Source organism: Hemicordylus capensis, chromosome 4, assembly GCF_027244095.1.
Source record: "Hemicordylus capensis ecotype Gifberg chromosome 4, rHemCap1.1.pri, whole genome shotgun sequence".
In the NCBI taxonomy this organism is placed as follows: Eukaryota; Metazoa; Chordata; class Lepidosauria; order Squamata; family Cordylidae; genus Hemicordylus; species Hemicordylus capensis.
In genome coordinates, this window is record NC_069660.1 from 24,337,720 (window position 1) to 24,352,567 (window position 14,848).

Consider the following 14,848-nt stretch of genomic DNA (forward strand, 5'->3'; position numbering starts at 1 on the left):
GCCACACCATATATTTGTATGTTTGTATTTGTATAATATTTTATTGTGAAAACTGTCCATTTAAGTAACGAAGTACTCCTAAGAACCGCTAGTTTAGGTTCAGGACCTGAGGCCCTAGGCAGCATGAGAGTGAGACACAGATGAAGAAAATGAAGAATATGGAGATTTGGGCTCTGCAAAGATCCAGATCCTGAAAAAACTTTAAAACTAACCCCCCGCTTCATGTAATCAAATGATGCCCATGTTTTAGAAGCTTTTGTCTATGGTGCTAAATGGGAAGGATTTTGAAAATTAAAATTTTATCTCAGCACCATGCTAAATGGAGTACAAAAGCTGTTTATGGGAGTGTGATCAGTACCCAAATTGTTTTTAAATGAATAAACATAAGAGCTCAAGAGAATGTGAAGAATCCTCAATTATTCATTAAAGACTTTTAGTGCTTCATTAATTTGGTTGCTACAATCCACTTCTGATTAGCTGGGTTGTTAAACAGCCATTGTCAAAAGCCACTAAGGTGTAAGGTATTTGCTTCTAAGAATTCGTGTGTCCCATCAAACACAGCACCATTTCATCAGGTGTTCATGCCTGAGTCTGCAGGGTATCAAGTAACCGCAACTCCTTTAGCACTTCATGAATGCTTTAAAAATCAAGCTTTCATATGAACTTCCATTTCCAATGGAAATTCATACAAAAGCATGAATTTCCATTGGAAATTCATATGAAACACAGGAGGTATGAACTGTTTGCATATTAGATTGCAGAGCAAAAGCTAAAGGAAAATTCCTCAGCTAGGAAATATTGATGTTTCTACTTCAAAGCCCTCTGAGTCAAAAGACATCTTCTTTGACTGCAATGACTAATGCATTAGCACCTGAGATACCAAGAAGAGAAAGTCTCTCTTTGAGAGACTGCATTTAGGCCCTTCGCCAGTGCTGCTTCTAACATCCCAAACTTAAACAGGAGAGCTGGTCTTGTGGTAGCAATAATGACTTGTCCCCTTAGCTAAGCAGGGTCCGCCCTGGTTGCATATGAAAGGGAGACTAGAGGTGTGAGCAGAGCACTGTAAGATATCCCCCTTAGGGGATGGAGCAGCTCTGGAAAGAGCAGAAGGTACCAAGTTCCCTCCCTGGCATCTCCAAGATAGGGCTGAGAGAGATTCCTGCTTGCAACCTTGGAGAAGCCACTGCCAGTTTGTGAAGACAATACTGAGCAAGATAGACCAACAGTCTGACTCAGTTTATGGCAGATTCCTATGTTCCTAAACATATTCTCTCAGAAGTAAAATACACTCAGTTCAGTGAGCCATATTTCCACTCAAGTAAGCTTAGAACTGTATCCTGAGAACCACATTAGGCATGACCTCAGGAAATATCAGGTATTATGGCAGTACCTGTATGTTTTCTCCACAGGAATATTGTTTTTGAGGTCTTAATAGCTGGTGCTGGCAGGAGGTGGGGCGGGGGGAGAGGAAGGCAGCACACCCCCTTCCTTCCATTGCTGGCCGCTGGGGCAACTTGAAGGGAAAGCGCTTTCTACATACTCAGAGTGTATTTCTCTATCATTATCAGTCAGGGGCGGCCTGTTCACGAGACAGCAGATTATCGGGGTGCCAGCAGGGCATTAAGATGCAACCCGCTGCTGCCATTAGCACAGCTCTTTGGGACCAATCTGACCCTTGCAAACTTTGCAAAAACACTCCTTTGCTCACACTCTTTTGCTCACACTCCTTGCAACGCTTGCAAGAAGCATGAGGAGAGAAGAGCAGGCTGCTGGCAACCTTCCCTCCTCCCTGTGCAAACTTTCAAAGCTTCCAAGGTTCAGTTTGGAAAGGGGGTTGGCCCCACCAGAGACATGGGGCATAGCAGCATTTGACACATCGCCTCAGGCACCACAATAATTTGGGCCGCCCCCTCATCTGTATATCAAGCATTTTTGTCATCATCAGTCAGGGCTGGCACCACGCCTCCCAATCACAGAAGTGCCCACCATCACAGATGTGGCATTCATCTCTTCAGACAAAGGCTGGTTTATCCATGAGCAGTGTGCTACCATGAATGACTGATGGGGCCAGGGCAGGACTTCTGGCCCCATTTCACACACTGTCCTCCTGTACAGTGCTTTGAGGTCACATCTGTTTAGGGCATTGAATTATTTCAAAGCTCCCCTCATAGTACAGATTCATTATTTTGGTCTCAGTTTCTTCTGTTTGGCTGTAGATTTTAGATACCAGTTTGAATTTTGTGATTTTCATCATTCTGATGAGTATCAGTTTTATAATGTCAATGAACCAATACAGTTCCTGCACCTGCTCCAATTACAGAACTAATTTTTAAAAGTTTTCCTAAGCCTTATCCAGATGTTATAACATTGCCTACTGCAGCCATGTACAGCAGGGCAAAGGAGGGGGAAGGAAATCCCATCCCTGCTACATCAATCACCCTTGTGTCCAACAGCTCACACTTACAGCAGGGCTTCTCTGAAGAGGGAAGAGCCCTACCCATGATAGCAGGTGCTTCCTGTGGTATGCAAGGACAAGGCAGTGGAGTGGAATCAAGGATATTAATAGTTTAATGAAATATATATTATTTACAGAGAGGTTGCTATGTGGTCACTAAGAGTCGGCATCGACTTGATGGCACTTAATCAAAAGAGAGAGGCAGAGCCACCTAGTGGTGCAGCGGGAAATTGACTTGACTAGCAAGCCAGAGGTTGCCGGTTCAAATACCCGCTGGTATCTTTCCCAGACTATGGGAAACACCTATATTGGGCAGCAGTGAAATAGGAAGATTCTGAAAGGCATCATCTCATACTGCACGGGAAATGGCAATGGTAAACCCCTCTTGTATTCTACCAAAGACAACCACCAGGAGTTGACACTGACTCAACTGCACACTTTACCTTTATGGAGAGTCAAGTGCAGGTTGCCTTCCAATGCTCTTGCTGCTGGCTGTTTGTTAACCCCACCTCTACTCCAGGACTGGAATACAAGTAACTAACACCCTATTCAAAAGCTGGCCTGGAACAAGGAATGGATTAACCAAAAACACCACACTTCCATGATTGTTAGGCGGGATTGATTCAGTTTTGCAATCATGAAAGCACCTGCCATCACAGTTTCAGCTCTTCCTTCTTCAGACAAGCCTGGCTGTAAGTGTGAGCAGAGCTGATTGATGTGGTGGGTGCAGGATTACCTCCCCGTTTGCCCCACTGTACATGGCTACAGCAGGATGGTTTGATAACATCTGAATGAAGCTCTAGGTAAACCAGATCCTAAGAAGAATGAAACACAGGTCAGACTATGTGATCTCACGTGAGGTTAAGATATTAAATGAAGAGAACAAGGGAATTCATCTCATTTACAGCCTAATGTTGTGCAGGCCTGGGTGAAAGCAACTTGAAAATCAATGGAAAACAATCAGCAGATTACCATGTTGCTATGTATATGTATCTCCCACCACCCACTCAATCTTTAAGCTTTTCTTGCTATTATATTTTTTTTCTTCCATTGGATAGAAGGATAACAAAGATCAAGCAGGAATTTCAGACATATCAGTATGTTGTTGCTATGCAACATGTCTGGAGGGGAAACTCCACCCAACAGCCACGGCAGCAAAACAACTACAGGAACCTAATAGGTCCAAAAAGCACTCTATGGAACCACAGCACCTCCTTGCATACATATTAGCTTGAAAACATAGTGGAGAGAGAAATGAAATATTCTGTTTCTTGGGATTTTAACAAAAGTCCAGTAACAAACAATATTTTTGTGGAGAAGGAGGAAGGACTGGACTGGAAACCCATAATTAGGCTGCTGGCTGAGTGAGGATGACGGAATCAACCTGTGTTGCTCCCTATCCAGTGTGAAATATATTATTCCAAATTTCTATGATTGTTGAATCTGTCATTTGAAATTAATATTGGCTATCATGAACAGGTGCTGAATGTGCATAAGTAGCTATTGTTCAACATTTTGAACCATGTTCAGTGAATTTGAGGAGTGTTAAATTCTCAAAGCTTTCAAGGCATTTGAATAAGAGCTGAGCTGAATCTTCATGAATTTTAATCTTCCTATTGAATTTGCATGCTCATTGAGGGAGATCGTTTCCTTGAACAGCTAAGTCAATCAAAACCAAAAGTGTTTCTTTATTTCGGTTTTTCAGCCATATTGGACATTCTCCATAGCTCAGAAAGAACTGTGAGAAAGAAAGAAAACACACTCAAAGACTCTTTTTAAACTACTTTTGAAAGGAAAGAAAGCTTATGAGATCACCAAATAGAGGTGTGCACAAACTAGAACCTGAGGTTCGGAATGGGTTTGATGGTTCAGCAATACTTGTGAAAGGGAAATCCGGTGAGGATCCCCTTTATAAGGAAAGGGGTGGGGAAATCTACAAAGGGGTGGGGGGCAATAAAAGTAATGTAAAGTACTCTTTACTGGCTAGCACAGCTCCCAGCACAGCCACTTGCCCTCTCCCTGGCACTGCCCAAGCATACAGAGCTCTGTATTTAACAAGCCACCCACATAATGGTGGCACGCGGTTGGCTTGGTACATATGGATCTCTGCACACTTGGGCAGTGCCAGGGAGAGGGCAAGTGGCAGTGCTGGCACCAGAAGCTGCCCCAGCTGGTAAGGAGTACTTTACATTATTTTTCTCACTGCCTCCCCCTTCCCCCAGCCCCGGCTCCCTTTGATGTAGAACCAGTCTGCTCGAACCAGGCTTGGTTCAGTTCTGTCGTGTACCAAACTGGCCCAAATCCAGTCTGCAATTGAACCACAGAACTGGCCTGGTTCAAAATGACATCTTTCTTCAGATCAAGAGATGTTGACAACTTTTTTTCAATACCATGAAGTCCCATTTGCTATTAATTCAAGCTAGAGGACCATAATATAGTATGACTGTATCATTTGACACTTTGCTGTAAAATTCCAGTCTGATAGTTGGTGGAGGGCGGGCGGGCAAAGGTGGGGAATGGGAAAAATTGGGGGGAAGCATCTGCTACCCCTTGCTATTTCCCTTGGTATCCCTGCTCTCAAGGCTCAGGAATTTATCTGAGCTGTTTCCTGTATTCCTGCAGTATTTGTACTCTTCCTTCTACTGTCCAGGATTTGTACAAAATTCAGTGGGGCACTCAAAAGCACATAAAAAGTGGAGATGGTTGAAAACAACAACAAAAGTGAAAGTGAAACAAAAGAGACTTTTTACTCATCTTTAGTAGTGTCATCTCTCTCACTGCTGGGATTTGTCAAATGTAATTGACTGTATGACAATGTCACAGATGCTTGAATGTTTATTATTTTATTCTGCTTTTTAAATTATTTCTCAGAGGTTTTGTAATGGTTAGTGGCTAAACAATAGAAATATTGAACTAGAGCTGGTCTGTTGGGATTCAGCCTCATGAAGTCTGAACAATGTGTTCCCAAAGAAATGGGCAAAGGCCATTTATAAACCTTATCTACCTGATGGAGTCTGAAGAAGCTGTGTGACTTAGCTAGATCCAAGCTATCACCCTAGGATTACTGCCTCTGAAATCAATAGAGGGGGAAACAACAACCAGTCTGTTCCCTAGGAGCTGATTTAGCAAGATGCAGCCCTCAGTGTTAATGTATTCAGTTACAAAAGGCAGGTGATAATATCAGCACGTCTTGGGTGAGACAATTTCCTCCCGATCAGCATCCAAGCATCTATTACCCAGGGAGTCGAACAATTAACTTTACAGACACATAATATTAGCTTTTGATACAGACAGAAGAACTTAATCGGCAAAGCTTTTATCACCAATATTTTTAGGATTTGATTCAGCTGATGCTCTGTTCTGGGACCTGGCATTATTTAGCATAAAAGATGAAGAGAGAGAAAGACCATTACGTGAATGATGTTTGTAGCCTTGCATTACAGACTTCTTTTAAAACATTTGTCTGTGAAAACAGATGAAGCATCTCTCAACAATGGCACAGACAGACCCACTTACAGGTTTTTTTTTAAGTGTTTCATAACTTTTGTAAGTTCAAATTTCATTTGGTTTATAAATGAACTCTTCCAATGGTTCACTTTTTTCGTTTTATCACAGTCACAGACATATTTGTATCCAAGTTGGTTAAGGCAGTGTAACATGGAAGTGGTGGTTCAGGGAGCTGCCTAATTTGCAAGGGAGCTCAGCTCTTACAAGGAACTCTGTATGGCATACAAAGGTTGTTCACATGGCCAGCCCTACCAGGGCTTAGACAGCCCTATGTGGGTAGGGCTGATCATGTGGAGAGCCGGGATCGATTCTGGGGTAGCCCGGTCTAATAGTGAGGTAGAAGGGCACAAGCATGCCCTTCTAGCCCACTCCCCAGTCATGTGGATACTCAGGCTGCCTGCAGTCCAAGGAGTAACATAGCCAAGTGCCAGAAGCGCCCGGAAGTGGGGAAATCCCCCAATGTACCACACTTCTGGCACAGAGCATTCTGGGATTCCAGAGGTCTTCCTCTTTTGGCTCCTGGCTCTGCTGCTTGCCACAGTGACACTCATGTGCCATGCAAGTGGCACAGCTTTCAGGAGAACGGTTATCATCTGCATTGAGGTCAGTAGGAGCCTGACTCCTTGCCAGCCCTCAGCAAAATGGTAATGTGAATTACCTTAGAAGCTAAGATCTTGCAAACATTATTGTGATATTTAATATTCCAGGTGGACTCTACTTGAAAAAGCCTCCAATTGATGACAACCCTGTGCCTACCATTTACATCTAGAGTGACTTGCTACATTAATCGTTCTGATCAGTATTCAATGCAACTACCAGGAAATCCAGCACCAACACAGTAATTTCCCATGATTTTCCACAGGATTCCCTTAGCAAGGTGGTTTTCCATGGAATTCCCTTAGCAAGGTGCCCACATTACATGTGGGACATGAAACAGTGTCCACATGGAAATAGCTTTCATGCAGAGAAAGTAATTACACATAAGCATTTAGAAAACCTAAGTGAATGGGACAGTACCCTGAGGATGAAATATAACTAACAAAAAGGAAACAAGGGGGCCAATTGCACTGATTCCCAAGCCTAGTGGGTGATCTAGTGATCTGTTAACCTATACCACAAAGCTTGGGATTAGACTTGCAATCTTACTGTGCAGAATGTGCAGCTCAAATACGCCTGAAACAAGAAAGCAGAGCACGGAGCAGCTTTATTATAGGCCAATACAGCTCTTTTCACCCTATCATGCATATTTACTTTCCTGTCACTGCTGTTCTCTATAAAACACATGCAGCTCTACCTTTGCGCCTGCTAACTGGAGGTTCTGTATCAGAAAGGCTTGGAATGAGGCTGTTACTGTGTCGGTTTTGAAGATGCATCTGAGACAGCCCCACTCACATATGATCAGAGACATGTGTGCCCTAGGGGTGTGCAATTCGGTATTTTCAGTGTTTTGGTTTGGACCCGAACCGAAACACCCCTGTTCTGTGCCCGAATTTTGCTCACCCGAATCACCCCTGATTCGGTTCGTGTTCGGATTTACCCAAATCCGAATCCGAATCGATTCGGGTAAGAAAAATGGGTCATGGGGCCAAAAGAGTTTGGTGGGGTGGTAGTGTCCAATGGGTGTAGGCTACCACCCAAATTTCAGGGGGATTGGGCAAAGGGCTGATTTTTGGTGATTTTTTTGAAGTTTTAGTGTCTTTGGGGAAGATCAGGGGCAGAAAGTGGGATCTGGGCCAGAAGAGTGGGGTGGTGTGGTAGTGCCTAATGGGTGGAGGCTACCACCCCAATTGCCGAGTGATTGGGCAGAGGGCTGATTTTTGGTGAATTTCTGAAGTTTACGTGTTTTTAAGGTTTTCCCCCATTAGGTAGAATGGGGGGTGTATCGCTTCACGTCAGGGGGAAAGGGGTGGCCTAGAGCGGTGTGGGGTTGGTGGTAGTGCCGGGTAGGGGCAAGGAAGCTACCTGAATTTTTTCAAAGGATTTGGGCAGAGGGCTGATTTTTGGTGAATTGTTGAAGTTTACGCGTCTTTAAGGTTTTTCCTCATAAGTTATAATAGAATGGAGTTTTCAGCAGCCCCATAAGTGCACTTGGGGGGTGCTGGGGTGGCCCAGAGCGAGTGGTGGTGTAGTGCACATAGGGTGCCAACCACCCCCATGGGTTTCTAACCCATGGCATACAGGGTTCTGTTGTTTCTGAGGTATTCTGAGTGTGGATTCTATGATAGCAAATGAGATTTTCAATGACACACCATGAATCCACTCTAATTTCCTATCATAGAATTTAAACCTTAAAGACATGAATTTTTTCCTGAATTTTTTCAAAGGATTTGGGCAGAGGGCTGATTTTTGGTTAATTGTTGAAGTTCATGTCTTGGCGTACAGGGTTCTGTTGTTTCTGAGGTATTCTGAGTGTGGATTCTATGATAGCAAATAAGATTTTCAATGACACACCATGAATCCACTCCAATTTCCTATCATAGAATTTAAACCTTAAAGACATGAACTTCAACAATTCAACAAAATTATCGGGTCTCATCATGGGTGATTCGGTTCGGCTCCGAATCACCCGAAATTGGTCGTTTCGGGCACAGATCATTCTGTGCCCAAAACGTTTTGCACATCCCTAGTGTGTGCACATCCATACTACATGACCCTTTATTGCATGAGAGGTTTCAGCCAAACAACTCCCTCATGCGTGGTTTCAATATTAAATGGGAATGGGGCCATAGTCCAGTGGTAGAGCATCTGCTTTGCATGAAGAAGGTCCCAGTTCTAGTCTTTGGCATCTCCCGGTGGGGCTGGGAAATTGAAATTGAGGGGACTTTTCAAATTCATGTTGTGATACAGCATGGAATCAGCTCTTGAAAGGAAGCAAGTGAAATATACCACTGAGGGGGTCCAAGTCCTTGAGAAAAACTTAAGTACCTACTTGTTTTTAGGAATTTAGGAAGCTGTCATCTACTGAATCAGACCATTGGTCCATCTAAATCAGTATTGTCTGCTCTGATTGGCCGCAGATCTCCAAGGCTTCAGGCAGACATTTTTCTCACCCCAGGGTTTGAACCTGGGATCATCTGCATGCTAAACAGATGCTTGACTACTTATTTACAGCCCCATCCCCTTTGAGCATCTGCTTTCCATGCAGAAGGTCCCAGGTTCCATCCATGGCATTTCTAGGTAGGACTGGGAGTGACTCCTTCCTGAAACCTTGCAGAAGCCATGGCCAGCAGGTATATGTGTAGACAATATTTTGCTAGATGGACGAATGTTCTGACTCAGTATAAAGCAGCTTCCTATGTTCCAATGTGTATGAAGGACTGGTTCATCTGAACACAGTTCCATGAATAGGAATGGCATGTTGGGAATGGGAGTGGGACTTAAATGGGCACTTCCCTAATTGCTTGTATGTGGTGCTGACCAGTTTCATGATATAAAACATATCATTTAAACAACCACATTCATTGTGAAACATGGAGAACCCTGCCTTGAAGTGAACATAAGAATCTGACTAAACACATGCAGACTAGCAACAGCAAAGTTTTGACACCATGTGAGGGATGTGAGGACTAGATGAGGGATGTGAAGACCATGTGAGGGATGTGAGGATTAAAGGAACCACTCAGCACCCTGCTCTCCATCCACAGGATGAGGAATAATCTGCTCCAATACCACAGCTTCAAACAATCAACTCATAAATGCAAAGCCTAAAATAGCATTCAGTAGTATTGAATCAAATCCAGAATTTTCACTCAAGGCACAAATGACCCAGTTCAAACTATCATACTTCGGATACATTATGTGAAGATCCAGCTCCCTTGAGAAGTCCATAATGCTGGGGAAAGTTGAAGGAAAGAGAAGAAGAGGACGACCAGCAGCAAGGTGGATGGACTCAATTATGACAGCAATGAATGCACCACTGGGAGACATTAAAGGCTAAGTTGAAGACAGATAATCCTGGAGAGCATCTATCTATGTGGTCGACACTGATTTGACAGCACTTAATCAATCAATCAATATTGAAGAAGTACAGGTGAACACAATTTTTTAACACAAATTAAAGAATGCAAAAGCTATAAATTGAAATCACATTGTATTGCTCAGATATACCCTTTCATCATTTTAAAATGAGAAGTTATTTATGTGGTGGCTGTCAAAAATGGACTTTATTTATGTGACAACTGAACTAAAAGGGAAGGTCGCAACCACCAGAAGTGCAAAACAGGGAAATATTGGTCCATGGGTGCCAGCAAAACCCTAATTACCAAAATTTTAAAAACCCAATGTCACACACACAAAAAACCCCCAAACCCTCAACAATATGGTGAATGCTTCAGTAATATATCTTTCTGGCAATGGAGAAAGACTTCTCAATTTGTCTGGTGACAGCTTCTTTTAAGTAGCGACACCAGAATTCTTCTTCACTCTATTTTCTCAGTTTGTCTGCTAAAAACTACTTTTGTGAAGGGAAGAGCTGACAAGTCAATTGAGCAATTCTCTCAAAAACAAAGTTTTAGTTATAGAAACATCCTTGTGTTTGTGCTGGATTGTTAAAAGGTTTGCAGGAGTGCTGCAAACATGAGCTAAGTTTCCCCTCCTTTTTTTTTTTTTTTTTTGCACATATTAGAATTGATGACATTCTCCTCTTCCTAACCTGGGCTAAAACTGGCAGTCCGGATAGGGCTCAGTCAGTTTCAGACCACTTATGGCTAACCGCAGGGGCCTCCCCCAATTCTGCTGCTGTGCAGAGGAGCCAGCTGTGCAGGAGCTGCCTGTACATTTAGTGACCAACCACCCCACTTGAGGTTACAGTAGAAAGGACTGAAGTAGTAGTCTCCCTTATTTCTACTGCCATCTACAAAAACCAGGAGGGTGCGGCCTTCTCGACCACCTAATAGCCAACCATTTCACCTGCAGCTGGAGCAGCTTCATGTAGCTCCCTGTGAACCACATGTCCTCTCTTCCAAAGGAACAAAGAGGGCAGGGACTCCTTCAGGGGTGTGGCCAGCATTGAACGGGTATCTGGGAGCCTCCAGCTGCCCCCTGTCCACCCCCCTGCACTGGCCGCTTGGTTCCAACTAGCACCAGCTGGCTGCTCTCCAGTGTCACCAAGCTGACACAGCTGTTGACTGCCTTGATCCCATTGAGAACAGCCGGCCCCTTTAAGCCAGACCTTGCTGGCATCAGGGCCGCCCTGAGAAGGAATGGTGACATCATCATCATCATCATCATCATCATCATGCCACATCAGACCAGAGTGCGGCCATCATGATAGGCACAAAGTGGGTTCAAAAGGCAGCTGGGGGGAGGGGGGTGGCGTCAGGCTGTGGGGAGCCTCAAATCTTTTCCCAGGGCCCCCTCCAACCTTGCTATCCCCCTGGCCTCCCTGATTATATAATAACCACCCATTCCACCTGAGGTTACTGATCAGTAGTAAATGACAGCCAATGATAATTATTGCAAGAGTCGTAATCCTGTGTTTTCTTCTTGTAGGTCACTTTGAGAGCTTATTTGGCTCATAAACGAAAGTATTAAATAAATAACGAATGTGTACAACTACATTTTGTACTAAAGATGTCTTTTTAGAAAGTTTAGTAAATGTTCAATTTCCCCCACACTTCAAATTGTCTTCTCTAGATTTTATATATTCATATATACAGAGACATGATAATTAAACATTTAATAATATATCCTGCCTATGATTGTATCCTGGAATGGGGGTTTATTTATGCAGTACTTTTGATTTCACAATGTCTTTAAAATGCATAGGACATTACTGCAGAGGCTGTGGTTCATAAATATAAAGGCTTTGAAAAAAGTTTTCCATATCATTCTTCATTTTTTTTTTATTTTAGGTTTAAAAAAAACACAAAAAAACTTAATACTGGGGAAACATCCCCCATGAACCCATTTTCTCTGTCACTATTATAAGATGAAAGAATTCTTGCTGTGAGATGAGCTTTCTTGAGAAATCCATTACAGTTCAAGTTTGTGTATTGCATCAAGTAAAGGCTATGCTCATTTTCCCCAGAGTAGAACACAATTTTTCTGTCACTTTTGGTTTCGGGAAAATAGTATGTTCTGCAGTGAACATCCTCAGAAAAGGTATTTTTAGCATTTCTTGACTAATGGTTGCATTAAAGATCTGTGAGATCAATGCATCTGGAGGCTGAATTTATTTATTTTGGCTTATTACAGTTTACCCTGCATTTCCTCCACAGTGGAACTTATGTGGGCTTCTCAGGTAGTCTCCTGTTCAGCCTGCTTAGAGGACTAGATCTGGTTAGTATCGATAGAAGAACTGTATTCTGTGCCTACAGTCAATCCCCCAGGTCCTTCTCACTAACCATTAGCATTCATTCATTCATTCGATTTCTATACCACCCTTCCAAATGGCTCAGGGCGGTTTACACAGAGAAATAAAAAATAAATCAGATGGATCCCTGTCCCCAAAGGGCTCACAATCTAAAAGAAACATAAGATAGACTCCAGCAACAGTCACTGGAAGTACTGTGCTGGGTGTGGATAGGGCCAGTTACTTCCCCCCTGCTAAATAAAGAGAATCACCACATTAAAAGGTGCCTCTTTGCCCAGTTAGCAGGGGTCATAATGGGATCCCTTTGTTTCATAATGTGAGACAAAGGCTGCATCAGAGAGGTGACAGTGAGCGACCCCCTTTCCATCAGCCTGGTTGGGACCACTTGACTCCTTCCCTCCCAGAACTGGCATCATTAGCAGTCTTTCCACCTGGTTGCAACTGAGTGTGTGAGATGACACACTGAGGCCTGCTCCATCAGCCTGGCTGGGGCCAAGTGGCATCTGAGTCCTCCTCTGCTAACTGTCAGCATTTAGTACTTCAGCCAGCTGGGGTGGTCAGTACCATTGAGCGGCAGGCGGGGTGGGGTGGGGTTTTGATTTTTGACAAGGGCTACACATCTAGAGATGGAAAATAATAGGTGATGAAACTGCAGTACTTTCATCTTTCAGTGTATTTATGCTTTTATTGTCTTGACTCATGGTCCTGCAGAGGCCAAATTTGAAATGGTGTTTTAAAAGCTTTCAAAGGTTTTAAAAACACAAACAGTATTATGAAATTTCATCGAAGTTGTCAGAGGAATGGCAATGAAAACTGACAGGAGGAATGTTCTCCACAGATTACTCCATGGAGAGTATACACCAATTTGTTCATTGTTCATTCAACCCTGACCTTTCCTCTGAGCAAAAATGTCTGCAATTTTACCCTAACCCTTTCTGGGGTTAGGACAAAGAATGGGTGGTAACACAGAGAAAGCTCAAAGTGCAATAATGTAATGTATCACCTATTTTCCTTTTCTAGTGGGTGGGTAGACATTGCCAACAAAGTTGCCATTTTGGCTCTAAAGGAAGCATTGGGAGAAGTAATACCACAGAGCTTATTGGGAATTGTAGTTTGTGGTGGGTGTTGGGAATTGTAGTTTGTGGTGCGTGTTGATTATTATATATAAAATAAAGGAACATGGAGTCCAATCAGTGTTGCTGGGTCTTTGAAAATAAATAAAATAAAGAAAAATAATTCAAGTACCAATACTTTCACAATACTATATAATAAACAGGTAGAATGGTCAATGAGCCACCTAATGGCACAGCAAGGAAATGACTTGACTAGCAAGTGAAAGGTTGCCGGTTTGAATCCCCACTGGTATGTTTCACAGACTATAATCAGGCAGCAGCGATATAGGAACATGCTGAAAGGCATCATCTCACACTGTGCAGGAGGAGGCAATGGTAACCCTCTCCTGTATTCTACCAAAGAAAACCACATGGCTCTGTGGTCGCCAGGAGTTGACACCGACTTGACAGCACACTTTACCTTTAGAATGGTCACTGAACGAGAAAGCTCTGGGATTGGATGAGCCAAATAGCCGCTTGCCTCAAATAGACAGATGCAGTGGGCCTTGCCATATCAACCCTCCCTCAGGTGCGGCCAAGTGGAATGGTTTTTTTGGGGGGGGGGGACACCCGTGATGATGGATACAATGATACAAAGTGGAACGGGGTTGGTGGGGGGACTGTGATGATGGATACAATGATACATGGTGGCAAGTTGTGAGACTCAATGGCTGACAACCTGAGTTACAAAGTGCTGGTGCTACAGATGACTTTCAGACTAACCCAGCACAGGCACTTGTGTGGGGGATAGGACAATTTCTGATGACTTTCTTTTCCCTTGGAAGTGTTCTGTGCCACACAAGAATATATAACACATTTTTTTTCATAGCACAAAGCACTTGCAAGGGAAACGGAGGTAATTGGAAATCACCCCCACCACAGGCAATTGCCAAAACTCCTATAGTGGAATACAGCACCACCACCACCGGCCCTTCTCCATAACGCAAAATGTCAGCCAGTATTTAATTATTTATAAATTTTCATGGAATATATTAAAGATTAGTGGAACTGAATTTTTTCCTGTGAGAACATCTAGCTTAAAATGAGGGGATATGAGAGTACAGGGTGCTTTCTTTCTGATGTTGCAACTGGTTTCATGGCACTGGCAACATTCCTTCTACATCTGCCAGTTCTCCTGAGGCCAGCTGGTGGCTGCCACCCCTCCCCCCCACCACGAAGTCCCCTGGAAACAATGTTACATAATCACAAATGCTGCATTCACACGTAATACGGCATCGTGGGTCAAATGGACCCATGGTTCTGCTCTCCCACCCCTCTCCTGTCTGCATTCAGATGAAACAGACAGGAGCAGGGGCATATCCACTATTGTGTGAACAGGTTCAAAGAACCCAGGCCACCAATGGTAGGGGCCACTGAAGCCCTCAGGAGGACATGGCTCAGGCTTCGGAAGAGCCCCCGGGCTACTAAGAGCCCCAAGCAAGTGTTTCCTCGTCCTTTCCA